This window comes from Dipodomys spectabilis, unplaced genomic scaffold, assembly GCF_019054845.1.
Source record: "Dipodomys spectabilis isolate Male_0828 unplaced genomic scaffold, ASM1905484v1 ptg000207l, whole genome shotgun sequence".
Classification (NCBI taxonomy): domain Eukaryota; kingdom Metazoa; phylum Chordata; class Mammalia; order Rodentia; family Heteromyidae; genus Dipodomys; species Dipodomys spectabilis.
Genome location: NW_024870884.1, coordinates 12,911,717 through 12,939,135, shown reverse-complemented (window position 1 = coordinate 12,939,135; position 27,419 = coordinate 12,911,717). Strand labels below are relative to the sequence as shown.

Sequence of the window (27,419 nt, the reverse complement as noted above, 5' to 3'; positions counted from 1 at the left end):
AACTCAAAAAATTAAATTCCCCAACAACAAATCTTCAAAGAAACAACTGCCCAATAAATAAGTGGGCTAAAGACTTAAAGAGAAACTTCTCTGAAGAGGAAAGAAGGATGGCCAATAGACACATGAAGAAATGTTCAGTCTCCCTAGCCAAAAAAGAAATACAAATCAAAACAACATTGAGATACCACCTCACCCCAGTTAGAATGGCTATAATCAAGAACTCTAGTAACAACAGATGCTGGAAGGGATATGGACAGAAGGGAACCTTACTACATTGTTGGTGGGAGTGTAAACTTATTCAACCACTTTGGAAAGTTCCTCAAAAGACTCCACATAGAGCTCCCTTCTGACCCAGCAATCCCACTTTTGGACGTTTACCCACATGTTCACAAACAAGACCACACTAAAGCTACCAGCACAACTATATTTATTGCAGCATTATTTAGCATAGCTAAGATATGAAACCAACCCAGATGCCCCTCAGTAGATGAATGGATCAAGAAAATGTGGTATATATACACAATGGAATTCTATGCCTCCATCAGAAAGAATGACATTGCCCCATTTGTTAGGAAATGTAAAGACTTGGAAAAAATTATATTACGTGAAGTAAGCCAGGCCCAAAGAAACATAGGTCCCATGGTTTCCCTTATTTACAATATCTAGTATATGTTTGAGTCAAGCAGATAAGGTCAGATAAGTTGATGTTAGGGAAATGAACCCTAAGATATGTATTCAAATGTTTTTTTTCTTTCATGAGATTGTTTCTAACGCATTTATAAGATTATTTCTTCGTTGCTTTGTATGTCCCTCCCCCACAGTATAACCCATGCTTTCACTGTATTTGATGTTGGTATAATTTGTGGAGGGGAAGGGAAAAACAAATCGTTTAAATAGGGATACCGGTGGACCCATTGCAACAATGAGACGCACAAGTCGTTATGTCGAAAACGAACTTTACAACTTTGGTGGTGGGGGGGGGGGGGAGATTGGATGGGGGGCAGGGGGAGGATGGGAAGGGATGGGAAGTGGAAACAAAGGATGAGGCTACAATACTTGATAAGAAACGTACTCATTATCTTGCCCATGTAATTGTAATCCCTCTGTACAGTATTTTCACAATAAAAAAAGAGACAGGGAGAAAGGGACAGAGAGAGAGACAGAACAAACACATGAATATAACACAAACAATAACAAAAGAAAAATGAGCAGTATACACAAGGTGCCAGTTAAACTCATAAAATATCATTCAGCAGGAAAAAAACACAGTGCAAAGAAAGCACTAAATGTTTACCTTCCATGATATTCAAAGTGAAAACCATAAGACCTTGTCTAAGATCGCAGTGATAGGTAGATATGGGACCTATAAATTGTTTGCCACTTGAGAAAACAATTTCGTTTTTGGAAATATGTGCTAAGGAAATCATTTAATCAACTTCAAAGTGTCGGAGCATCATTATTTACAACTAAAAAAGCTATACTTTAAAGATAAATTTATAATGACATATTGTTTTAATATTGTCATGTGATTTTGAATGATTTTTCGACTTTTTTGTCAGTCACTGGGTTTGAACTTAGAGACTGGCTGTCTCTGATCTCAAGTACATCACTATACTGCTTTGAGCCACAGGTGTATATCTGGCCTTTTTTTGGGAGGTGAGTAATTGGAGATAAAATGATTCCAGACTTTCCTACTTAGGCTGGCTTTGAATAAGGATCCTGGGATCTCAGGGTGATGAGCAGGTAAAAGTCCAGCTGTAAGCCATCAGTGCCCAGCTTCCTGATTATTGATAAAATAGAATGAAAAACTTAAATATAATGTGCACACCAAGACTTCATTTATACCTAAAAGAAAAAGGCATTGATAGATGTGTCTGCAGAAAAATGACTGACAATTGAGATGAGCATGAGGAAGGAGAAAAAAACTGATTTTTATTTCCTCCTTTGCTGAGGTGCTTCTTAAGCTCTCTCTCAAATGTCCTCTTTGGAAGACAGATGCACCATGTAAGGCTCATTCAAAGGACCCTTCCAAGACTCCCCAGAGCTGAGCTGACAGAAGAAATCCTCTGTATTGCTCCTCCTGGAGCCACCTCCTCTCCTGCCTCCTTCATCCCACTCACCTCAACTCTCCACATGAAAGCTCCAGCCACACCTACCTCTCCCTGTAGTTGGCTCCAGTATGGGTCCCTCCTAGGCTTTCCTGGCACTGTTCTTCTCAGCCCTCAGACAAGAGTGCCCTTCTCATGACCCAGATGGCCCAGCAGCCCCTTCCTTGGAGGAGAGCTCTCTACTTTGTGTCTCTCAGGATTCTGTACAGATTTCTGTCCTAGGCCCAACAATTATCACTACCTGCTCAGATGAGATCCAGATCAGAGATGAGATCCTGACTCCCGGTTGGTATGTGTGCTTCCAGAGGCTCTGCACAGACTTTGTAGTAAACATCTAAAGAGGCTTGTTGATAGGATGCTGAAGAACAGTCAAGAACAGTTGTCCTCAGCATGCATTTTATTTTCAAGGCACTGCACCCCATATTGTTGAAAGTAAAAACCATCTGGGACTAAATAAAATTGTGGAGATGTTTGTCTTGAAGGAAAAACTCCACTCTTGGTTAGTAAATTCAGTGGTAGCCGAAATTAAAGACTTCCACAGGAAATGCAAGCATCCACTTACATCATGTGGGTACAGCTCTTCTTTCACAGAAGGGCACCACGTTGCTAAGATTCAGAGCAAGGAGGCTGTCAGTGTGCAATCCTCTCACATGGATGGAGGAGCCAGCTTCCATCTGTCCTTCCAGGAGAAAGGGATCTGACAGCTCAGACACTTTGGTGAGCAAGAGCACATAATATGCTTTAGCTCATAGCATTTTTCCTGGAGACAAAAAGACTAAACAATTGGCTTTGTTCAGTGTTGAGTTGGGGATCTGGAGAAATGACTGCCCCTTTATTTGCTTGTTTACCACAATCTGGGAGGTAACTGTAGTTAAACTCCAGGGCAGACTGACAATCTAGGCTGAAAAGCTGACGTGCTAGAAGGAACAGGAGTGGCTTTGGCCCGCTGACACCCAGTACAAGGTTTCTGCACTTGCCATGGGAAGTGACTCCAGTCATGATGGTCCCCTCCCCATCACATTCATGACAACCAGAGGCACACTGCAGCAGCCAGGTCTGGAGAAGACAAGCCACCCACCCCTTACACTCACAGAGCAGAAGACTGCCAATAGCCTTACTGGGCACTAGGAGAATCTGCCACCCAGGAAACTCACACCCAGTCTTTCTCTTAACTCAGCTGTAGAGCTGGGACACATTCGACAAATAAACCAACCTCCTCTGGAATTGAATGGTGTGCACAGATGCTGAGTTCCCATAAGCTTCAACACTTAAATGCATTCAGGGAACCAATTACCCTCAGATAGAGACGTACTTACTGTGATTTCCAGGGCAGATGGACAGGGTTCTCATCCCATCCAGAATCAAGACAAGTAGATTTCATGACAATGACCATGAAACCTCCTGTAGACCTTAGACAGTCATTTGTTCTTCTCAGAAGAACAAAGACCTTTCTCCCCTGAGGTTTCATGAGCATTGGCTTTAATTTTCATTAACTTCACATGATAATTACCAGGATATGAGTGGAAAGAACAAGATTTCAGATAGCCATGACCAAACCTAAAGTCAAACTACAGTCACAACACAGCGCCAAGCACCGGGTGTATAACTGAGTTGTCTTCACTGTTCTCAAACCTCCTGAGGTCCACTTCCAGGACTAAAATAGTGCATGGAGGATGCTTTCTGTCACTTTAGGAAAGCAGCAATAGATGACATCAAAATGCCTCACATTAGATGTTTCTGGTTCATATTGAGTTTTTTTCTAAAAGTAGATTGAGTTTTACATGGAATTCAATTCACTTTTAGTTATCGTGCCTTAGTCCAATTTATTCTTCACTAATTCACTAATGGAATATTATTAATGTTTAAAGGTATTTAAGTAATAGTCATGAAGCTCAATACTTTAATTTTTATCAAAAGTGTTCAGCATTTTTACAGACACCCATTCTTAACCCACTGTCTCTCCATTTTTATATGTTGCTCATTCCTACTGGAAACGTATTTCAAGATTACCAAGCTAAAAATTCAGTGCAAGTCAAATTTTCTAATGTTCATCTTTGAAGCTGAATGAAGTTTTCATAATTACTTCAATAGATCTTTTTGTATATATATTTTTATTGTAAAGATACTGAACAGAGGAGTTACAGTTACATGAGTAAGTAATGCGTACATTTCCTATCCAGCATTGTTACCTCTCCTTTGTCTTTCCCCTACCATCCCTTCCCTCCCCACCTCTGCAATTCCTCCAATCCAAGTTGTAAAGTTCGTTTTCAACATAGTGTCTTGTACATCTCATTGTTACAATGGGTCAACCTGTATCCTTATTTCAGCATTTTGTTATTTCCCTTCCCCTCCCCTAATTAGAAAAATGTATATACAAGAGATACATCTTTTCATTGCAGTTTCACAAGAATTTATGAGCTACCATAGCCAGACAGACTGAATAGCAAAAGCAACAGTCAGGTCTTTAGCTTTGGGATTTCAGTACGCAGCTCTGTGCTGTGTAATTTCTCAGTTGCCTTTCTGCATTACACTCAGTGTCCAAGAACATCCAAGAAAAATAAGTGTCAACCAGGATTTTTATGATTATTTTTATGGTTGGAACATGCAACAAAACAGTAAACTCTCAGCTCTTTTTGGCACACCATTTGCTCTATGACTTCATTTATTTTACAAACAGTAATGATACTTAGGAAAAGGAATTCCAATGTTACTGGCTCCAGGTTCACAAAACCTGACAAGTTTTTGGACAAATCTAGTAGATAATTATGACCAGATTTTACTCATTTCATGTATTACCCTTAGCACATTCACAATTACCTTATAAACCTTTATTTTAACCTTTATGGAGTTATCATATGCAAGTACAGTCTTGTTCTCTCTGTCAACCACAGTTGAGGTTGGAAACACCAGGACAATGGGTGTAGAATCTGCATCATTTTCCATCTAGACAAATGAAGGTTTTTGTCCACTATTTAAGTCAATCATGGAAGGAATTCTTGACTCATTTTAGCCAGGTTTGTCCTTCTCTGTGGGAGGCCCTAGGGAGGATTTTACAGATGCTGCTCTAAGTGGACCCTGAAGGAGCAATTAAATTACATCCTTCTACAGGGGACTTGGCTGTCCTTGGTGCTGGCCCCAAGACCAGTTCAGGCTGAACCCCAAACAGGGGACACAAGGTGCAAGCCCCAGCAGTAGTAGAGGACTCACCCTTGCGGTACAAAGTGTTTGTACGAAACTCCTACAACCAATATGGGACTCAAAAGTAAAAAGCTTAAAGGTGTTCCCTAAACAAGAGAGGTTGCACATATCCCCAGGCTTACTCAATATAGTGCTTTAGTTCTTAGAAGAACAATGTGAGAGAAAGAAGTATATGCATGGGAATGGGTGAAGTAACATCATGGCTATTTGCAGATCATATAATTCTTTTCCATATGTTTTTTATTGTAAAAAATACTGTTCAGAGGGGTTACAGTTACATGAGTACATTTCCTATTCAACATTGTTACCTTCTATTTGTTTTTCCCCTACAGTCCCTTCCCTCCCCACCTCCCCAACTCCTCCCTCCCCACCACCCAGGTTGTAAAGTTCATTTCCAACATAGTGTCTTGTACATCTCATTGTTACAATGGGTCAACCTGTATCCTTATTTCAGCATTTTGTTATTTCCCTTCCCCTCTCCAAATCAGAAAAATGTATATACAAGATGCAGGCACCGACATCAAATACAGTGAAAACAGGGGTTATACCGTGGGGGAAAAACATACAAGAGAAACAAAAAAAAAATCAGATAGTGCATTTTAAATACATTAAAAACAATAGCAAGAAAGAAAAAAACACTTGTGTCCCTATCTTGGGGATTATGTCGCTTAGCATCATCTTATATGGTCATATTTACATAGCTTTTGAACTTTTCTGCTTGCCCTAGACACATAGTAGTTATTGAAAATAAAGGAACCCATGGGACCTATGTTTCTTTGAGCCTGGCTTACTTCACTTAATATAATTTTTTCCAAGTCTTTACATTTCCTAACAAATGGGGCAATGTCATTCTTTCTGATAGAGGCATAGAATTCCATTGTATAAATATACCACATTTTCTTGATCCATTCATCTACTGAGGGGCATCTGGGTTGGTTCCATATCTTAGCTATGGTAAATAATGCTGCAATAAACACAGTTATGCTGGTAGCTTTAGTATGACCTTGTTTGTGATCATTTGGGTAAATGCTTAAAAGTGGGATTGCTGGGTCATAGGGGAACTCTATGTGAAGTCTTTTGAGGAACCTCCATACTATTTTCCAAAGTGGTTGAACAAGTTTACACTCCCACCAACAATGCAGTAAGGTTCCCTTTTGGCCACATCCCCTCCAGAATCTGTTGTGATTAGATTTCTTGATTAAAGCCATTCTAACTGGGGTGAGGTGGTATCTCAATGTTGTTTGATTTGCATTTTTATGGATAGAAAAGTTGAGCATTTCTTCCTATGTCTATTGGCCATTCTTGTTTCTTCTTCAGAGAAGTTTCTCTTTGAGTCTTTAACCCACTTTTTTATTGGGCAGTTGTTTCTTTGAGGATTTGTTGTTGGGGAATTTAGTTTTATGAATTTAGTTTTATGTGAGGCCCTTGTCCGTTGTATGGCTAGTGAAGAGTTTCAGATCATATAGTTCTATATTGAAAAGACCATAAAGCCTCTGTCAGAAAAGTTGTAGATGATCAGTTTTGGAAACATAGTAGGATTGCAAATCAGCACTTCAACCACAGCCAGACACTGGTGGCTCACGCCTGTAATTCTAGCTACTCTGGAGGCAGACATCTAAGGATTGTGATTCAAAGCCATCCCAGGCAGGATAGTCTGTGAAACTTTTTTTTTTTAAGTTTTTTATTGTGAAAATACCATACAGAGGAGTTACAATTACATGAGCAAGGTAATGAGTACATTTCTTATCAAGCACTGTTGCCTCCTCCTTTGTTTTTCCCCTACCATCCCTGCCCTCCCATCTCCACAACTATACTCCCCTCCCCCCATTGGTGAGACTCCTATCTCCAATTAACCACCAGAAAACTGGAAGTGGCACTGTGGCTCCAGTGGTAGAGTGCTAGCCTTGAGCTAAAATACTCAGAGACAGCGCCCAGGCCCAGAGTTCAAACCCATGACCAACAAAAATAATAAATAAATAAATAAATACACAAACATATAAAATATATATATATATATATATATATATATATATATATATATATATATATATAAAGAGTAAATACCAACCACAAACATGCCGGGAATGAGAACAAGAAATTGATCCCATTCACTAATAAAACTAGGAGTAAACTCAACCAGGCATATAAAAGATCTCTATAACAAAAATTACAAAACAGAAAAAATTGAAGACACTGAGGGTGGAAAGACAACCCTCCATCACAGAGAAGCAGAATTAATATGAAAATGAGTATATTACTGAAAGCTATGTACAGATTCAGTGCAATCCTCATCAGCATTCCAATGGTATTCTTCACAGAAACAGAAATGTTTATCCTAAAATTCTTTTTCTTTTTTTTTTTTTTTTTGTCAGTCATGGGGCTTGAGCTCTGGGCCTGGGCGCTGTCCCTCAGCTCTTCAGCTTAAGGCGAGCACTATGCCAATTGAGCCACAGTGCCAATTCCGATTTTCTAAGTGGTTTATTGGAGATAAGAGTCTCATGGAGTTTCCTGCCTGGGCTGGCTTTGAACCACAATCCTGCATGTGGCTGGCCAGTTTTTCCAGCACCAGTAATTGAAGAGGCTGTGCTTCTTCCACTATATGTCTTTGGGCTCCTTTGTCAAATATCAGCTGACTATAAGTGTTTGGTTTTATTTCTGGATCTTTTATTCTGTTCCATTGGTCTTCAGGTCTGTTTTTGTGCCAGTACCAAGCTGTCTTTGTTAGTATGGCTCTATAGTAAAATTTGAAGTCCAGCATCTTGATCCCTCCCGTGTTGTCTTTTTTGCCTAGAATTGTTTTGGCTATTCTAAGTCTTTTGTTTGTCCATATGTATTTTTGGACTGTTTTCTGTATTTCAGTAATGAATGTCATTGGTATTTTAATAAGAATTGCATTGAATTTGTATATCAATTTTGGCAGTATGGACATTTTCACTATATTAAGTCTGCCTATACAAGAACATGGAAGGTCTTTCCATATCCTAGTGTCCTCTATAATTTCTCTCTTTATGTTTTTATAGTTTTCATTAAATAATTCTTTTACATCTTTGGTTAATTCCTAAATATTTTAATTTTTTGAGGTTATTATGAATGGGGTTGTTTCCTCAATTTCCCTTTCGGCTTGTACATTGTGAACAGAAAGGCTACTGATTTTTATGGGTCATTTTTGTATCTTGCTACTTTGCCAAAGTGGTTTAAAAGGTCTAAGAGTTTGGGGCTGGAGCTTTTGGGATCATGGAGGTAGAATATCATGTCATCTGCAAAAAGGGATAGTTTAACTTATTCCTTCCCTATGCAGATCCCTCTAATGTTTCTTTCTTGCCTTATTGCTCTGGCTAAGGATTCCAGTACTATCTTGAAGAGGAGTGGTGAGAATGGGCATCCCTGCCTTGTTCTGGATTTTAGGAGAATTGGTTGTCTTTTTCCCCATTAAGTATAATATTGGCTATTGGCCTGTTGTATATGGCTCCAATTGTTTTAAGGAATGTTCCTTCTATTCCTATTTTCTCCAGAGCTTTTAACATGAATGAATGTTGTATTTTATCAAAAGCCTTTTCCACATCAATGGAGATAACCATGTGGTTCTTGACCTTGGTTCTGTTGATGTAATGATTACATTTATTGATTTATGTACATTAAACCATCCCTGCAACTCTTGGATGAAGCTTACTTGGTCCTAATGTATGATTTTTTAATGTGTTTCTGGATTCTGTTGACTAGAATTTTGTTAAGGATCTTTGCATCTGTGTTCAACAAGGAGATTGATCTGTAGTTCTCTTTTTTGTTAGGTCTTTGCCTGGTTTGGGGATAAGTGTGATATTGGCATCGTAGAATGAGTTTGGGATAGCTCCCTCAGTTTCTGTTTCTCAGAAGAATCTGAGGACTATGGGTATTAGTTCCTTTTTAAAGGTCTTATAGAATTCTGCAGTGAATCCATCTGGTCCTGGGCTTTTCCTTGTTGGAAGACTTGATTGCTTCCTCTATCTCATTTTAAGATATTGGCTTATTTAATTGATTTATTTCTTCGTGGTTGTTTGGGCAATTTGTATTTCTCTAAAAATGCATCCATTTCTGCTAGATTTTCTCCATAGTGAGTATAGTCTGGAAATAATTCTTTATAATTGTTTGGATGTCTTGGGTATTTGTTGTAATTTTTCCCATGGCATCCCTGACCTTATTGATTTGGGTTTCCTCTCTTCTTTTTTAGTTAATCTTGCCAAAGGTCCATCAATTTTTTTTTCAAAAAAACAACTTTTGTTTTATTAATTTTATTTATAGTTTTCTTAGTTTCTATCTCATTAATTTCAGCTCTTATTTTGGTTACCTGGCTCTGTCTAGTAACTTTAGGTTCAATTTTTCATGCTTTTCTAGCAGTTTTAGTCGCAACATGAGATTACTTACTTGGTCTGTCTCTAATTTCTTGATGTGTATACTGAGGGCAATAAATTTGCCCCTCAGGACTGTTTTTGCTATGTCCCACAGGTTTCTTTGTGATGTGTATTCATTTGCATTGAATTGAAGGAACTTTTTAATTTCTTCTTTAATTTCTTCTTTACCCAGGTGTTGCTCAGAAGTGTGCTTTCAATTTCCATGTATTTTAGTAATTTCTATGGTATGCTTTGTTATTGAGAACTAGCTTGATTCCACTGCGGTTAGATAGGATACAGGGAATTATGTCAATTCTCTTGTATTTGCTTAAATTCCTTGTATGAGCTATGATATGGTCTATTTTGGAGAAAGCTCCATGAGCTGCTGAGAAGAACATGTACTGTGTTGTTTTAGGGTGGAAAACTCAGTAGATATCAATTAGTTCCACTTGAAATATGGCCTCACTTAATTCGGAGGCTTCTTTGCTAATCCTATGGTTGGTAGACCTGTCCTTTGGTGAGAATGGAATATTAAAGTCAACTAGTATTAAAGTATTTGGATCTATTTTATTCTGTAAGTTTGAGAATATTTGCTTAACATATTTGGGTGCACAAATGTTTGTGGAATATAAGTTGATAATGGTAATATCCTCTTCTTGGGTTGTTCCCTGTATTAATATGTAGTGTCCTTCTTTGTCTTTTTGTATTGATTTTAATGAAAAGTTTATTTTGTCAGATATCAGGATAATTACTCATGCTTTCTTTTTTTTGTTTTTTGTTGGTTGTGGGGCTTGAACTCTGGGCCTGAGTGCTGTCCCTCAGCTCTTTAGCTCAAGGCGAGCACTCTACCACTTGAGCTACATCACCACTTCCAGTTTTCTGGTGGTTTATTGGAGATAAGAATTTCACGGACTTTCCTACCCGGGCTGGCTTTGAACCACGATCCTCAGATCTCAGCCTCCTGAGTAGCTAGGATTACAGGCATGAGCCACCAGTGCCCGGATTACTCGTACTTTCTTGCTGGGAGCATTTGCATGGTAGATCTTTCTCCAACCCTTCACTCAGAGTTTGTTTTTATGTTTGGCTGTGAGGTGGGTCTCCAGAAGGCAACAGAGGGATGTGTCCTGTTTTCTGATCCAATCTGGAGTTCTTTTTCTTTGGGTTGGTGAAATGAGCCAATTATTATTTGTGGTTATAACAGAGAGATGCATTGTGTTTCCTATCAACTTCCTGCTTTCCTAAGTAAAAATATGCAACTTTTAAAAGGCTAAGTGCTATTTTTGTAAATTTCATTAAAATTAAAATATTTCAAAACACTCTGTATATCTAATAAGATTATTACATATTTTCCCCTACAGTACTTTGAAAATAAGGAGTTTGGTATCACTACTACTTCATAACAGTAACCATTTGGCATTAATTATTATTGCTAATAATCTTATTAGTGTGTAGCAGCATAATCTCCCCTTCATATCATTTTTATTTATTGTTATTGTAAAAGTAATTTACACAGGGGTTGCAGTTACATAAGTCAGGTGAATAATACATTTCTTTTTGAATAATGTAGCCTCTTTCCTCTCTCCCAGTTTTTCACTCCCATCACCACCCACAGGTTGTATAGCTCACTTTCCACATAGAGTCTAGTGCCGGGGACCGGCTCTGTCAGGACAATGGAGGACACCTAGTGGAGGAACTGGAATAGGTGGGGAGATGGTAAACAGACAACTCACACACAAGAGGAGTGGATGCTGAGTGCGATTTAATGCAGAGGATAACAAGCTTTTATAGCAAAAGTCTCCATGAGAAAGGGCAAAAGGTTACACAATCTTGCTGCAAGGCTTCGTTCTTGGGTGGTCACCAGCTGGTTGCCTGATCTTGTTTTTTGGATGACGAGCTATGACGATAGGCACTTGTTTTCAGCTTTATCTCTATTTTTAAGAAATACAATGGGTTTCAATGTTTATCACCAATTAACCATTAACCAGAACATATGGGCAAGGTGCATGAACAGAAAGGCATGAACTCTAGTACTTCATAGTTACTTTTGTTTAGTTTTGTACTTTATACGTTTTAAATCTTTTCTAAGCAATTGTGCTTAGAGGGTTCCCAATTTGTGGCCAAAAATCATGATATTCACTATACTTAGTTAAATCTGGCCATATATCAAATTTAAGCTCAGAGTGTCTTTTTTGTAACCCTTTCACATAATCGTTTACTCTTTTCTATAGAGGTCTTAACTGTCTCATAAGATCTTTCTTGTTCCTTCTTTAATAGTAAGCACCAAGGAGACCTAGATCTAGCAAGTCTCTCAGTAAATGAAAGAAAGTAATAGGAAGTTCTTTCTCCTAAGTAGTTTTCCCAACGGTTGCCATCCTTATCATACACACCTGTTAAAGGCTATGGATCTGGGGGAAGTCTTTGGGGTCCTCTAGATAATGGAGGATCCCACCATTTTTCTCTGATAAGCCATTGCCACCTTTTATCTACCAACCTTTTTAGGAATCTTATTTAGCTTTTGGTCTAAATATCCCTCTACATCTTTCTTATCTACAGGATATCTATATGAATCTATTGTATATGCTTTAGGATTAAAGGAAAGTCTCCAGTAGCCATACACTCTTTCTGCTCTAGCCATGCCTACAGCTTCTTGTAAATCTCTTACAATCAATTCCTTCTGCTGAAGTGACGTCATGAAACCCCCAATACTTTTCTATTTACTTATGACTTGTCTACTAGCCTCCACAAGAGGGGCTTTCAGGGTAGCATTTAACTCTGGTGAGTTAGTCATATTCTTAAGACACTCATCAGATGTTGGAGTCATCGACACTTTTAAGAAAGAGCCTTGAATAAGGGAACGTTGAGCATGAGTAAGTACAATGAGCAGCAGGAACAGTAAAAGATTAATAGGCACTCCTATACAGTGGAGAAAAGAAAAACAGGAACAGAAACACATCTTTCCCAGGGGCTTGCCAGCCTTTCCAGGAGGTAGGCCTCTTTGAAACCCCATTCTCTGAGGTAGACTTCGGTGAAGTCCCATTCTCAGAGATAGGTCTCTTTGAAGCCTCATTCTCTGAGGTAGACTTCAGTGAAGTCCCATTCTCAGAGATAGGCTTCTGTGAAGCCCCATTCTCAGGTCTGAAAGCAGGTTTCCCATGCTAAGCAGACTCCACCAGAGTAGGCATGGCAGTCTAGTGAGAACCACTGCTGCATTTGTCCCTCCACTTCTGGGCCTCCTTTCCCCTCCCAAACACAGATAAATAAGACAAGAAGAAAAGAAAACAACAACAACAACAAAGAAAAAAACTCTTTCTTCCATTTCTATAAGTTCATTTTGATAAATATTATTTTATACGGTCGGGTGCACACAGCTATCACACTTGTGTGAGCCTCTCCTAAGAGTGTCCTCCTTTGGTCTCACTCTATGTGAATGCCTAGAGACCTGTATAATTTATCATGTCCTGTGTATTTTTTTCTTTCATCATCTAGTATGTTTGCTTGTAGATTTATATTTATATACAAATGAGGGGAGCCATGTAACATATGTTTTTTGGATCTGGCTTACATCACTTCATGTTATTTTTTCCAAGTCTTTCCATTTCCTTACAAATGGTGCAACATCATTCTTTCTGACAAATGAGTAGATTTCCATTGTGTATATATGCCACATTTTTGATCCATTCATCCACTGAGGGACACCTCAGCTGATTAGATAAATGGGATTACATCAAACTGAAGAGTTTCTGCATGGCAAAGGTCATAGCTAACAAGATAAATAGAAAGCCCACAGAATGACAGAGTTTTTACCAGCTATTTTTCAGACAAAATCCTCATATCTAAAATATCCTTAGAGCTCAAAATAGTTAACCTCCTAATACACTCTCAAACACATAGAAACCCAATTAATAAATGGACTAAAGACATAAAGAGAGATGTCTCAGAAGAAGTAAGAATGGCTGATAGACACATGAAGAAATGTTCAACATCTCTGGCTATAAAAGGAAGACAAATCAAAACAACATTGAGATTCCACCTTACCCCAGTTATAATGGCCATAACAAGAAATTTAACAGTGGGCTGGGAAGGTGACTCAGGGTAGAGTGCTTGCCTTGCATGCATGATGCCCTGGGTTCAATTCCTCAGCACCACATAAGCAGAAAAACCTGCAAGTGGTGCTGTGGCTCAAGTAGTAGAGAGCTAGCCTTGAGCTGAAGACCTGAGGGACAGTGCCAAGGCCCAGAGTTCACGCCCCACAGCCAACAAAAAAAAAAAAAAAAGAAAGAAAGAAAGAAAAGAAAATTAACATTAACCCATGCTGGCAGGGATGTGGCCACATACTACATTGTTCAACCACTCTGGAAAGCAGTATGGAGGTTCTTCAAAAAAGACTACACATACAGCTTCCCTATGACCCAGAAATCCTACTACTGGGCATTTATCCAAATGATCACAAACCAGGCTGCACTAAACCCACCAGCCCAACCATGTTAATAGTAGCATTGTTTACCATAGCCAAGTTATGGAATCAATTTAGATGCCCTCAGTGGATTAATGGATAAACAAAACGTGGTATGTATACACAAAGGAATTCTACACATCCATCAGAATGGTACTGTCATTCACTTATTGAGGATGAGATTCTGCATATGTGAAAATGCACTCTTCAAGTCTTCATAGTGTGTAAATCATACTTATTTCTTCAAATACATTGTAAAATGTCCAAAATGCAAAATTTCCAAGAAAGTAAAACAAAAACAGAACAAACACTCTTCCTGGCAGGAAGGAAATCTATCAGTACACACAGTGAGACATTGGCGGTAGTGTAATGAAAAATCTTCCAGACCACTGAGGGCCTCAACATATTTTTTATGGGTCCACATTCTATCAGAGAGAACAGACCTGGTCCATGACCATCTACAGGTGAGGGCCACATCAACCACAATGCACCAATACTTACCACCAAATCCATGTATTCAGGATAAAGCAGATGTATGATGAAGAACTAGTCCACTCGCCTATTCTAAATTAAATAACGAGCTCTACTTTCACCTTCTGTATAAATTAGCAAAAAAGCATCTTTTGAGGGAATCCCCAAGACAGAGTGAAACATTCACATCTATCATCATGTACACAGAGGCCTTTCAGTGTTTTCTTTTCCTTTTCCTTTTTATCCCAGGAAATATGCTTGCTTTATTCCTCAAGTGGTGGGGACTAGATACAGGTTTAATCAAATATCCCTTATTTACCATGTGCACTACAGAAAACATACAAGAAGCATAGAACGAAGTCATCACAGCCACAGTCAGTGCAGTTGGACCTGGTGGTCTGCCTCCTCCATGTGCACATGCCAGTCCCTTTCAGGAAACATAGATCACACGGCATGCTTCACACTTTTCCAAATGTTGTAGATTCAGCAATTCAAAATCTCAAAACCACAGGAATGTTTTGATAACCTGGAATAAATGACACCTAAATCTGTTTTGGAAAACACTGCAATCCTGCCTTTCCTGGGGTCAAAAATTTGACTGAAAACATAAGCAGCAACAAACTTCTAGACAAAAGTATTAGCAGAGTTATGATTAAAATACAGCATTCCCTTTATGTTCAACTCAAAATGAGAAATTAAGCAAGATATACTAAGCAGTTTCTAAGCTTATTAGTAGGTTTATGGTATACTATGAAATATTAACAAGAAAGTATGTTTCCATGAGTTTGCATATCCGTATGGTACAGTCACAATCACATACATCAGTGACTCTAATCAGAGAGTAAATCTGAGCATACCTGCACACATTTCTCCCTGCAGCCTTCCTCTTCCTTCCCTCTGCTGCCAGCCTCTAAGTAAGTCCTGACTCCATTTCACAGATATGGCCCAATTCTACATCCAAGATGTAAGATACTGATTGTAACAGATACAAGTTAGCTACTCCACTAGTTCTGCATTTTACAATGAAGTGACACCTCAGAATACCTCTAACGATTAGATATGGTAAAATAATTAACTTTGCACACAAATACAAGTATTTCACCAACAATGCACATGCAGACTTATGGCTCTAACTGAAATTCTGGCTTGAGATTTGCAGATTAGCCAAGAGCCCTTCCCTCACCTTCCCCTTCTTCCTCTCCATCACCACAGACAAGATAAGGACTTAATATTCAGTTCACTAGCAGAAGACAGTTTTGCCTTAAATTAACTAAAGGACATTTATGTAGGGATTCTTTTTTACTGCTTTCTTTTGGCTTTGGGACTTACCCATTAATACTTAGCAATATTACTGAAAGGAACATATAAAGTCTAGACAACCTGAACCACCCAAACAGGTACAGACAGCCTGCTCTTCACACACTTCCTCCCCAACCTACTGTTGCCACAACTCAGCAACAGTAGAGTCTCCAAAACATCAACAATTACTTCCACAAATGCAACCATGAAGAATACTTCAAGGGAATTCTTTATGTTGGCCCTTACATTTACAAGGTTAGGAACATTTAGGCATCTGGAAAGTCTAGATGCTTCTAATGAAGGTTTACATTTTCCATTACATATATGGGTAGCACCAGATAAACCACACACTTAACAAAAGCTTCAATTTGAAAGGGAGATTCTGACTAAGAACCCTTCCCAGGCCCATCAACCCAGTGTTCAGGGTTATTATTTTTTGGGGGGGTCCAGTCATGGGGCCTGAACTCTGGGCCTGGGCACTGTCCCTCAGCTCTTCAGCTCAAGGCGAGTGCTCTACCACTTGAGCCACAGTACCACTTCTGGCCTTTTTTTTTCTGCTTATGTGGTGCTGAGGAATCGAACCAGGACTTCATGTATGCAAGGCAAGCGCTCTACTACTGAGCCACCTTCTCAGCCCAGTGTTCAGGGTTATTGATGCTTCTGCAATGCTTCAAGTGGATTTTTTATATCAGTTGTGGGGCTAGAACTCAAACCTGAGCATGGTTGCCAAGCTTTTTTGCTCAAGGCTAGTGCTCTACCACTGTGAGCCACAGTGCCCCTTCCAGTTTTCTGGTGGTTACTTGGAGATAAGAGTCTCATGGACTTTTTTGCCTGGGTTGGCTTTGGACTATGATCCCCAGATCTCAGCCTCATAAGTAGCTAGGATTACAGGTGTGAGCCACCTGCACCCAGCCTTAACTGGATTTTAATAATTTCAGTTCTCTTAACAGTTTAAAGTCTTCCTATAAATATTTACACAAAATGACTGAGTGTGTTAATTTGCTAACTCTACTTTTGTCCCTGGCAACCTCTTTAACATACAGCAAAACTCGATATTATAATTTAGGACTCATCTGTCCTTTACATACACTATGTACAGAACAAAAACAAAATGTACAGACATATGGTCACTCTCGTTTCACCGCAATCTCACTGGTAGCTCTCAGCACTTCTCCCTCCCTGAGATGCAACACCACATATACTGCTCAGAGAAGTGGTTTCATCAGTCTACTTCCAAAAGACAAAAGTTCTTCATGAATTTTAGCAAGTTTTACAAAATGAATTATTCACTGCCGCTACTTTTGACATATGCTGTTCATGTCTAAACATCTAGAGAACCAGATGTTCCAAATAAAGACATAATTGTCCACTGTATATATTCAGTAATGTTAAACAAATCACACATATGTAACAATATGTATACATTAATGTTGAATAAACCACACACGTAGCTATCTGAAAGTGTCTTCTAAGTGGGAGTGTCTAGCTCAGAGCCTTTCATTTCTTCCAACTCCTCTCCAGTATCACATTGGTACAGGTCCACAGTCACTTACAGATGTTACAATACTGCTTCTAAAGTCCTTTTCAGAAGATAGCTTTTCTATGACTTTTAACATGTTTTAGTTTACTACTTTTTTCATACATTGACAACCTCTTTAGTATCTAGAGATTAGATATTATAAAATTAGGACATCTTTGTCCAATCAATATGTAATATACACAGTACGTAGTGTTCTAAGGGAACTCAGTCATGAGAAACACAGAAGCAACCACTTAAAAGGCCAAATAAATGAGTCTTCATTAGAGAGCCATAAGACTGCTGATGGACTCTTGTCTCAAAGGCCAGCCCTGAATGCAGCTAGCCTAAAGCTTACATTAAACCTAACAACAGTAGTATACATGAGCAAAGCTAACCAGATGAGGACACTTAAACCTAACAGAAAAGCAAATCATCTAGGGAAATGATCAGGGGAAATCAAAGGCCTATTATCTAGGGGATGCATAGACACAATCTCCTTACTTCGTTCCCAACTGGTTTTATGTTGAATTACTGATTTGGGAGTCTAGGCTGCATTTGGAGGCCTTAGAAAAAAGTGAAGGATCAGGGCAATGTATAAGTCGGAGCCTCAGCATATCTGATGTGGCTTGTGTCTTTCATCCTGAATCAGCAGGCTTCAGTTGCATGTGATGGAGCCCGGCAGTAATCCATCTACCTTCACCACAGTGGGTGTGGTCAGGATAATGATGCTGAGTCCCTTCCAGGCAGGAGCTAGTACATCTTTAAGGAAATTTTTAACCCAAAGGGAATCTCCAGGTTGGAAGGGATGGGCTGGATAATAGTAATGTCTCCTAGTCTGATTGCATACCTCCTGTTGGGTTGCTTGTAAATTCTGCATGGAGATTACAGAGACTTAAGAAGCATAATCTAAGGCAGTAGTCTGACCTCCGTGAAATCTCTCAATATTTTTTCTGGGTGTCTTTTTTTTCTCTGAGTGAATAGGCTAGGGAGGCTGAGGTCTCACTCATTTTCAAGGCCATTTCCAGGAAATGGCAAGGGGCAATTTACCAGAGCGACAACTTTTGTTAGCCAGATTTCTTTTTAAAAAGGCTAGGATTTTCTGGACAGACATAGGAGGCTTCAGCCTGAATGTATCTCTCAAGTGCAGTCTCATACTTGCACACTTGTTACTGCTGTTTCCCATGTCTCTTCCTTTCATCTATCCTGCCTCAGTTTCCAAAGTGACTTTGGTCCCTTGATTAAGGGGAGTCAATGGGCAAAAATCCATCTTCGGTAATTCTCCAATTACAGAAGAGCCGCTGACCCTCTCTAGCCACGGACTTAAAACCTTAGCTTGTTTTACCAAGAGGTTGCCAGGATTAGATGTCATTAGGAGCAATATTTACTCCAACCTGAAAGTATTTAACTTTTAACTACTTCACAGACCCTTTTGAGCTACAGTGTATCTTGTTTAGCACTTTGATTTGCCAAAGCATTTTCCTGGCTGCCTTTCCTGACTCTCATAATGCCTAAGTTACCTATGTAAGCTTTTAGACAGTTTTTTATAGGAACATGATCTCAGGTCCATGCCCTATTGGATCCAAACCTCTTTTGAACAGATGAATTTATGTGGCTAGTGTTAGCCCAAAACTCACTGCCACTTAGGGCTTTGAACAAATACAAGGGGTTGGGATTTTAAACTGTCACTCTTTTTACAAGGAAATAAACCCTAAGTCCTCAAGAGAGTTACATTTTTGTTAAGCCAGATAACTCTTCATTACATTGCTAACAACTTTAGGGACTGTTGTTTTTAATCCCTTTTCAAAAGCCACACCCCATCGTTAATTTGCATTTAAAAGACTTCTTAGAAATCCTTTTAAGTAAACTTTCTCTTTAAAACAATGTAATAATCCTTTGAGAAATTTGGCAATGCCCAAACTTGATGATCTTCTTTGGAGTTTAAGCTTAAACCCACCATTTAGCCTTCAGGTTTTAAGTTTAAACCCACCCAATGTTTTCCCACAGCATGCTGACAGTTTTTGTCTTAAATATGTTCACAGCCTCTCTCTCTCTCTCTCTCTCTCTCTCTCTCCACACACACACACACACACACACACACACACACCTGCACAAAGATCTTAAAAGCACTCAAAAATAATATCAGCCATACATCTTCCAGAATTTTAGTGGGAAGAGATACACACACACACACACACACACACACATGTATATGTATAAACAAAAAAGAAGAATCTCTTACATATGACCAAGATTTAAGACAAAACTTTTTAACAAAGCACTTTAGCTGGGCCTCTTGTCTCCATGGCCTGCTTGCTAGCAAGCCTTTAGGATACCAATGAACCTTCGAATATCTTCAGTTGGAGGAAGGCTGTAAGCACTGATGTGGCCATCTTTTTACTTCTTCTCCTGCGAACCAGGGGACAAGCACCATGCCTGCAACTCAAAGGATTCGCAGATTCCCCCCAAATAAATTTCATATGAATTTTGCAAAAAGACATTTATAAACTGTGTCATTTTCCTATTCCTACTTTAAAAATACACCAGGCACTTCAGAACATCAATGATGCTCACACAGTCAACTCATCCACAAGGGGATGAGATGCACAGATCAATGCACATCTGGGTGGGTCCCCTCCTCTTCCTTACACGCCTGTTCTGTTCCATATCCTCTCTGTGGAATGAAGTGGATCAGTGGGTTTCCACCTGCCCCATCTAAAGGCAGTCTGATGTCGCCACTCAAAGCTCTTACAGAAGACATTGCTATGGTTTTTAACGAACAAATGGACAATGATGAGTGTGATATTCTGCCTCTATGTATCATGCATGGGCAACTCTTCATGTCTAGAATTCCTTTTTAAAGGCTGGGAGCTAAGAGCAGCTGTGCATATTATACCCAGGGGCCATGGCGGCCAGTCTGTCCCAGGGGCTCAGCAGCCACATGGGGCCTTCACTCTACCATTTCCCACTGGCACCAGTGCAACCCACTGGAGCCATAACCTGCCACATCCAGGCTCCACTCACCTTCTAGATCCATCAGGGCCTTCATCTGTCCTTGTGGCCAATGGGGTCTCTCCCTCTGGGGCAAGAAGGACACCCCAGGCCTTTAATCGGGAGACTCTGGAGCCTACAATGGTGGTGAGCTCTCAGAGCTACCCACCTTGCCTTCTCTACCCTCCAACCCCTGAAGGCCTCAACATGCTCACCACTAAAGTAAGGGGAAAGTTAGGTCTAAGTAAATCACTTTATTTTCACAGTCATCCTGGTGCCTAACCAGGTGATAGGGGCTATCAACCTAGCTTCCAAGGCTTAGACAAACCACCCTTGAATTGCAGATACACCATGTTGTTTAGACTCAGAGAGGATATGTAAATGTATCATGTTGTTTAACCCCAGGGAAGTCCTACCTACCAAGTGATGGGCATGCCTGAATTCCTAGAGGCAGGGGTAAGTACTTGGATGAAAGGTTACTGGGTCTGTCAGTCCTGTGCCTTGAAGTTGGGAGACTCTGGAGTTTTCTGTGACCTGACCCTAGACCAGACTGAATTTGAGGGTCAGACCAGCACAAATGCCATTATACTAGGCATCATGTGCTGTGTCCAGTCTTCTGGCTCTGTCTTGGTTATAATGGCATCCCAGTTCAGCCTTCCATTAGTGTAAGTGAAATGAGCTCCCTTCCCATAGCTTAGTCTACTCCTTCCCTTCTCCACAGCTTAGCATGCTCCCTTCCCAGGCAACACTAGGCCCATGTAGTAAAGGCAGTAAACAATCAACTTCCAAACCCCTTTACCTTGGGATGGCACTTCTCTGGGGTAGCTACCACAATAGAAGGCAACAAGATTCCCTTAGAGGGACCTTCAGGTCTGGGCAGTTGCAGGACCCCTTATCTACTATTTGGATAGCAGTCATAATCCTAGTCTGCCATGGTGAAGCCCCTGGCCCACGCGTCCACACCGGGGTCTCCACCTCCTAACCCCTTCTAGCCCCTCCTAAACCCTCTAAGTTATATAGGTCACCTCAGACAATAGCCAGTGCTGCTTCTCTCTCCTCCCTTGTGAGAAGGAGTCTTGCCAGCCTCCTTTCCTGGCAAAAACCTTTCTTTGTTCTCTGTACCTGGATGTCTGTGTGGTTTTCCAGCAAAGTCTAATAATCTTTCATTTAAGCTTTCAATTAGTATTGATCTGGGTTGTTGATATTGTTTTTCTCCTCTTTCTTTCCTTTTCTGTTTGCATGACTCATTTTTCTAACAGTGTTAAGTGTGTTTGTGGGGCTGCAGTTCTTTGTGACAATAGTTCATTGGCAAATGTGAGCTTTCTAATAGAGACTTTAAATTTGACCTCTCAAAATATGACTTCTCTTTATCTCATGGACTGGATTCACCTTACTGTAAGGTCCGGTCCTGGATGGCTAGCAGATTCCACCCAGTACCTGTGTTACCTAGGCAACTGGCACACCTGGAAGAGGTCACATCTGCATCCGCTGAGGTCACATCTGAATTTGATGTGGCCACACCTTTCTCTGCCCATACCCTAGATAAGGCCTAGCCCAGGCCCAGACACACTCTTTTTTCTAGCTCTTTCCTAGTGCTTCTCTTTTCTAGCTATTTTCTCTCTTTTCTAGCTCTCTCTTGTTAGGTTTTTAAAAAGAGGTAGCCGAGTAAGAACAGCAGCACGCACGTGGTATTCAGGTAAGGGGTAGGTTTATTCAGTAGACCTGCTGGGACCAGGCAAGGTTGGCACTCCACGTGGCTGGGAAAGGCCTGGGAATGAAAGAGAGCTGGGAAAGAGAGGAAAGAGAGAGGAAAGAGCTAGAAAAGAGCAGAGAGAGCAGAGAGAGAGCAGAGAGAGCTAGAAAAGAGCAGTGAGAGAGCTAGAATAGAGCAGTGAGAGAGAGAGAGCTAGAAAAGAGCAGAGAGAGAGCAGAGAGAGCTAGAAAAGAACAGAATGAGAGAGAGAGAGAGAGAGAGAGAGAGAGAGAGAGAGAGAGAGAGTCTGGGCCTGGGCTAGGCCTTATCTAGGGTATGGGCAGAGAAAGGTGTGGCCACATCAAATTCAGATGTGACCTCAGCGGATGCAGATGTGACCTCTTCCAGGTGTCCCAGTTGCCTAGGTAACGCAGGTAATGGGTGGAGACTTTGCTGCGAGGAGGGTGGAGTCTGCTAGCCATCCAGGAGCGGACCTTACATCTCTTAGCTCTTTTCCCCAGCTCTCTCTCTTTCTCTCTCTCTTTCCGAGCTCTCTCTCTCTTTCCCAGCCCTCTCTTTCCCAGGCCTTTCCCAGCCATGTGGAGGGCCAACATGGCCTGGTGCCAGCCAGAACAATGTATAAACCTACCCCTTACCTGAATACCATGTGCGTGGTGCTGTTCTTACTCGGCTACCTCTTTTTAAAAACCTAACACTTACAACACCAACACCCAAGGATGCCATGCCCTTGATGGCCTCATAGGGACCATTGCCTTGGCACAGCAAGGTGGGATCTGGGCTCTACTACCATCAAGTCATGGCAGTGGGGCTCAGAGATGCAAGCAGGCCAGTTCTGCTGGACAATGGCTACAGGCCAGTCCCTGGGCCTCCCCCACCTCACCCTTTGCCTGGGGACTGTGGTAGTGCCAGGCTCCAGTGCTTTTTTCTAAAAGCAAAAAACACATGTTCAAGAAAAGTCTTGGTTAAAGATCATTTCTGTACTGGCAGTTCTTCAAGAACAATGGAAGGCCAGCGTTGTCTCCTCAGAACATTCTGATTACAGCTCAATCACATCTATGTTCCCCATTCTCGGGCAATGAGGCAGACTAGATCCTGACTGACAGACAAGTCGATGCATGAGAAGTCTCAGACTTTTCTAGGTTCATTGAGCACACACCAGGAGTATTTGTGTCTGAATTTTAATATTCAAGTCAAGGAATATTACCCCCAAAAAATGTGTTTCACCTTGAATGTTATTGAGAACAGAGAAAACCACAAGAAATAGTATGCATTATAAACTGCAACTGTTTTGCAGTTAAATAGCCTCTAGAAATGGCGAATGAAATAAGATACAAAGGTTAGAATTTTTCTATATAATTGAGGTCACCCAAAAGCTATTCTCTCTGTCTGTGAGCACAAGCATGTGAGTAACAATACTGGAGCTTGAACTCAGAGCTAGAACACTATCCCTGAGCTGTTTAGCTCAAGGCTGGAGGTCCACCACTGGAGACATGGCTACACTTCTGGCTTTTGATGACTCATTGGAGATAAGAGTCCCAAGGACTTTACCTACCCAAGCAGGCTTTAAACAATGTGCTCCCTCTTACTGAGTAGCTAGAATTAAAGGCCTTCACCAAAGACCCCTGGCTCTGAACTCTATCCATTAGAATAACAGTCTTCCAAATACAATGATGCCCAAAACTCCTGCCAAACTGCCTTCCAGTCCACAAATTAAATTCTATGTGTGATTTCCAGATGTACATTTAGAGTGCTTTCCATAACAAAACAAAGAATATATTTGTATACAGGCATAAACCTTAAAAGAATGTGTCCAATCCCATCTTCACCTACCAAAACAGACACATATAATTGTACTTCCCTGCCACCAAAGTTCTGTTTCATCTTCAGATCATCAGATACTCTGTCTCAGAGGCCTGGAGTCTGACGTCAACATCAATCTTCCCTTGGGCGTCTCTGATGTCCTAAACTATGAGTTATTCCAGGCAAGTGTTCTGCCTAGATGGAAGAAGCAGGCTTATTTAATGTCAGCACAGAAAACTTCATCACATGACCCAAGAAGGCTATGAAAACTGAAACTTCCAAGGAGAACACATTCTGGAAAAAATGCATTTTTAAAATATTTCATTATCATTAAGAAGGTATACAACAGAATTTCCACTCAACAAACAAGTCTATGGATATAATGCATCCTGATCAATGTCACCCCTATCAACATTCACACCCATCTTATGACAGATTAATTTCTGAAAAAGAAGAAAACCTTCCTGAGGGCGGCTTTGACCTCCTTGTTCCTCAAAGTGTAGATGAGGGGGTTGAGGGTGGGGCTCACCATGGTGTACAGCACTCCAACTAACTCGCTCTTCTCTGCACTGTAGCCAGACACGGGACTGATGTAGGCATAGAACACAGCCGTGTAATACATGCACACCACAATGAGGTGGGAAGAGCAGGTGGAGAAGGCTTTCTGCTTTCCCTCTGCAGACCGCATCTTCAGGATGCTGGAGATGATGAAGCCATAGGACACAATGATCATCAGGAAGTCAAAACCATCATAGAAAGCATCGGCCAGAGTGGTCATGACATTGTTCACATAAGTGGAGCTACAGGAGAGACGGAGCAGAGGAGAGATTTCACAGAAGAAATGGGTAATGACATTGGGCCCACAGAAGTTCAGTCGCACCATCAGCCCTGTGTGGATAGATGAGTTGAAGGCACAGATCACCCACACTCCAGCAGCTAGCACGCTGCAGAAGGCCTTGCTCATCATGGTACTGTAATGCAGGGGGTGGCAGATGGCTGCATAGCGGTCATAGGCCATGACTGTGAGCAGCAGCAGCTCTGATGATAAAGCCCATGTAAGAAAATAAAGCTGGGCCATGCAGCCCCCAAAGGAGATGGAGTTCTTCTCTATCATCAGCCCTTCCAATGTCTTGGGCATGATGGCTGAGGTGCAGATGATGTCCATCGTGGCCAAATTGAACAGGAAGAAGTACATGGGAGTGTGGAGGCCAGGGCTGAAGCTGATGGCCACGATGATGAGGACATTACCTGTGAGGGCCACACAGTAGAGGGACAGGAAACAGCAGAACAAGAAGATGTGGTATTCATGGTGCTCTGAGAATCCCTGCAGGATGAACTCTGTTACTGCTGTGTGGTTGCTCATGGTCCTGGGCTGAGAGGGTTTTCAGGAACTACCAGGAGGATCTCTACCCACAGCTGCATGTGTCTTCAAAGCTAGGGAGAGATGGAAGATGGGCTAAGATAGTCTGATATGCTTTATTCATCCATAAAACATGGCAGTAATGTTACTGTACATTTACATTCAGCTTGATTAAGACAAGTACATAGACATATGTGCTTGGAGGCATCCATGGCTCATGCATGTAACCCTAGATTCTCAAGAGGCTGAGATCTAAGCATTGAAGTTCAAACCTAGTCCCCACAGACATGTCTGGGAAACTCTAGCTACTATCAATGCCTCCAGCAAAATGCCTGACTGAAGATGTGACTCAAATGGTGCCAAAGGTGAGTGAAAGATGCAGTGAGAACAAAGCCTATATTCAACATCCTCTACCACCATTAGACAGAGAGAAAGAGACAGGGAGAGACAGAACAAACACATGAATATAACACAAACAATAACAAAAGAAAAACGAGCAGCATTCACAAGGTGCCAGTTAAACTCATAAAGTATGATTCAGCAGGAAAAAACACAATGCAAAGAAAGCACCAAATGTTTTTTTTGTGTGTGTGTGAAAATACTGTTACAATAACATAGGCAAGATAATGAGTATATTTCTTTTTTATTTCTTTTTTTTGGGGGGTGGTCCTGTTGTGGGGCCTGAACTCTGGGCCTGGGCACTGTCCCTCAGCTCTTCAGTTCAAGGATAGCGCTCTAACACTTGAGCCACAATGCCACTTCTGGCTTTTTTTTTCTTTTTGCTTATGGGTGCTGAGGAATTGAACCCAGGGCCTCATGCATGCAAGGCAAGTGCTCTACCACTTAGCCACCTTCCCAGCCCTTGAGTATGTATATTTCTTATCAAGCATTGTAGCCTCCTCCTTTGTTTCCCCTTCCCATCCCTTCCCATCCTCTCCTCGCTCCCCCGCCCAATCCTCCTCTCCCCCTCCCCTCCACCAAAGTTGTAAAGTTCGTTTTCGATAAAACGTCTTGTACATCTCATTGTTGCAATGGGTCTACCAGTATTCCTATTTAAACAATTTGTTTTTTCCCTTCTCCTCCACAAATTATACCAACATCAAATACAGTGGAAGCATGGGTTATACTGTGGGGGAGGGACATACAAAGCAACAAAGAAATAATCTCATAAATGTGTTAGAAACAATTGCATGAAAGAAAAAAAAAACATTTGAATACACGTCTTAGGGTTCATTTTCCTAACATCAACTTACCTGACCTTTTCTGCTTGACTCAGACATATACTAGTTATTGCAAATAAGAGAAACCATGGGACCTATGTTTCTTTGGGCCTGGCTTACTTCACTTAATATAATTTTTTCCAAGTCTTCCTATTTCCTAACAAATGGGGCAATGTCATTCTTTCTGATGGAGGCATAGAATTCCATTGTGTATATATACCACATTTTCTTGATCCATTCATCTACTGAGGGGCATCTGGGTTGGTTTCATATCTTAGCTATGGTAAATAATGCTGCAATAAACATAGTGGTGCTGGTAGCTTTAGTGTGGTCTTGTTTGTGATCATTTGGGTAAATGCTTAAAAGTGGGATTGCTGGGTCATAAGGGAGCTCTATGTGGAGTCTTTTGAGGAACCTCCATACTGCTTTCCAAAGTGGTTGAACAAGTTTACACTCCCACCAACAATGCAGTAAGGTTCTCTTCTGTCCACATCCCCTCCAGCATCTGTTGTTACTAGAGTTCTTGATTATAGCCATTCTAACTGGGGTGAGGTGGTATCTCAATGTTGTTTTGATTTGCATTTCTTCTATGATTAGGGAGGTTGAGCATTTCTTCATGTGTCTATTGGCCATCCTTCTTTCCTCTTCAGAGAAGTTTCTCTTTAAGTCTTTAGCTCACTTATTTATTGGGCAGTTGTTTCTTTGAGGATTTGTTGTTGGAGGATTTAATTTTTTGAGTTCCAAGTATATTTTAGATATGAGACCCTTGTCTGTTGTATGGCTAGTGAAGATCTTCTCCCAATCCATGGGCTTTCTATTGATCTTGCTAGCTATGTCCTTTGCCATGCAGAAGCTCTGCAAATTTCATGCAATCCCATTTATCCAACCTTTCTTTGATTTGTTGTGTTTCTGTGTCTCTATT

At 40.7% G+C, this 27,419-nt stretch overlaps 1 pseudogene; it reads right to left on the bottom strand.

The window, feature by feature from the left end:
• Positions 1 to 24,353: 24,353 nt before the first annotated feature.
• LOC122122341 lies at positions 24,354 to 25,339 on the bottom strand (annotated as a pseudogene).
• Positions 25,340 to 27,419: the final 2,080 nt, after the last annotated feature.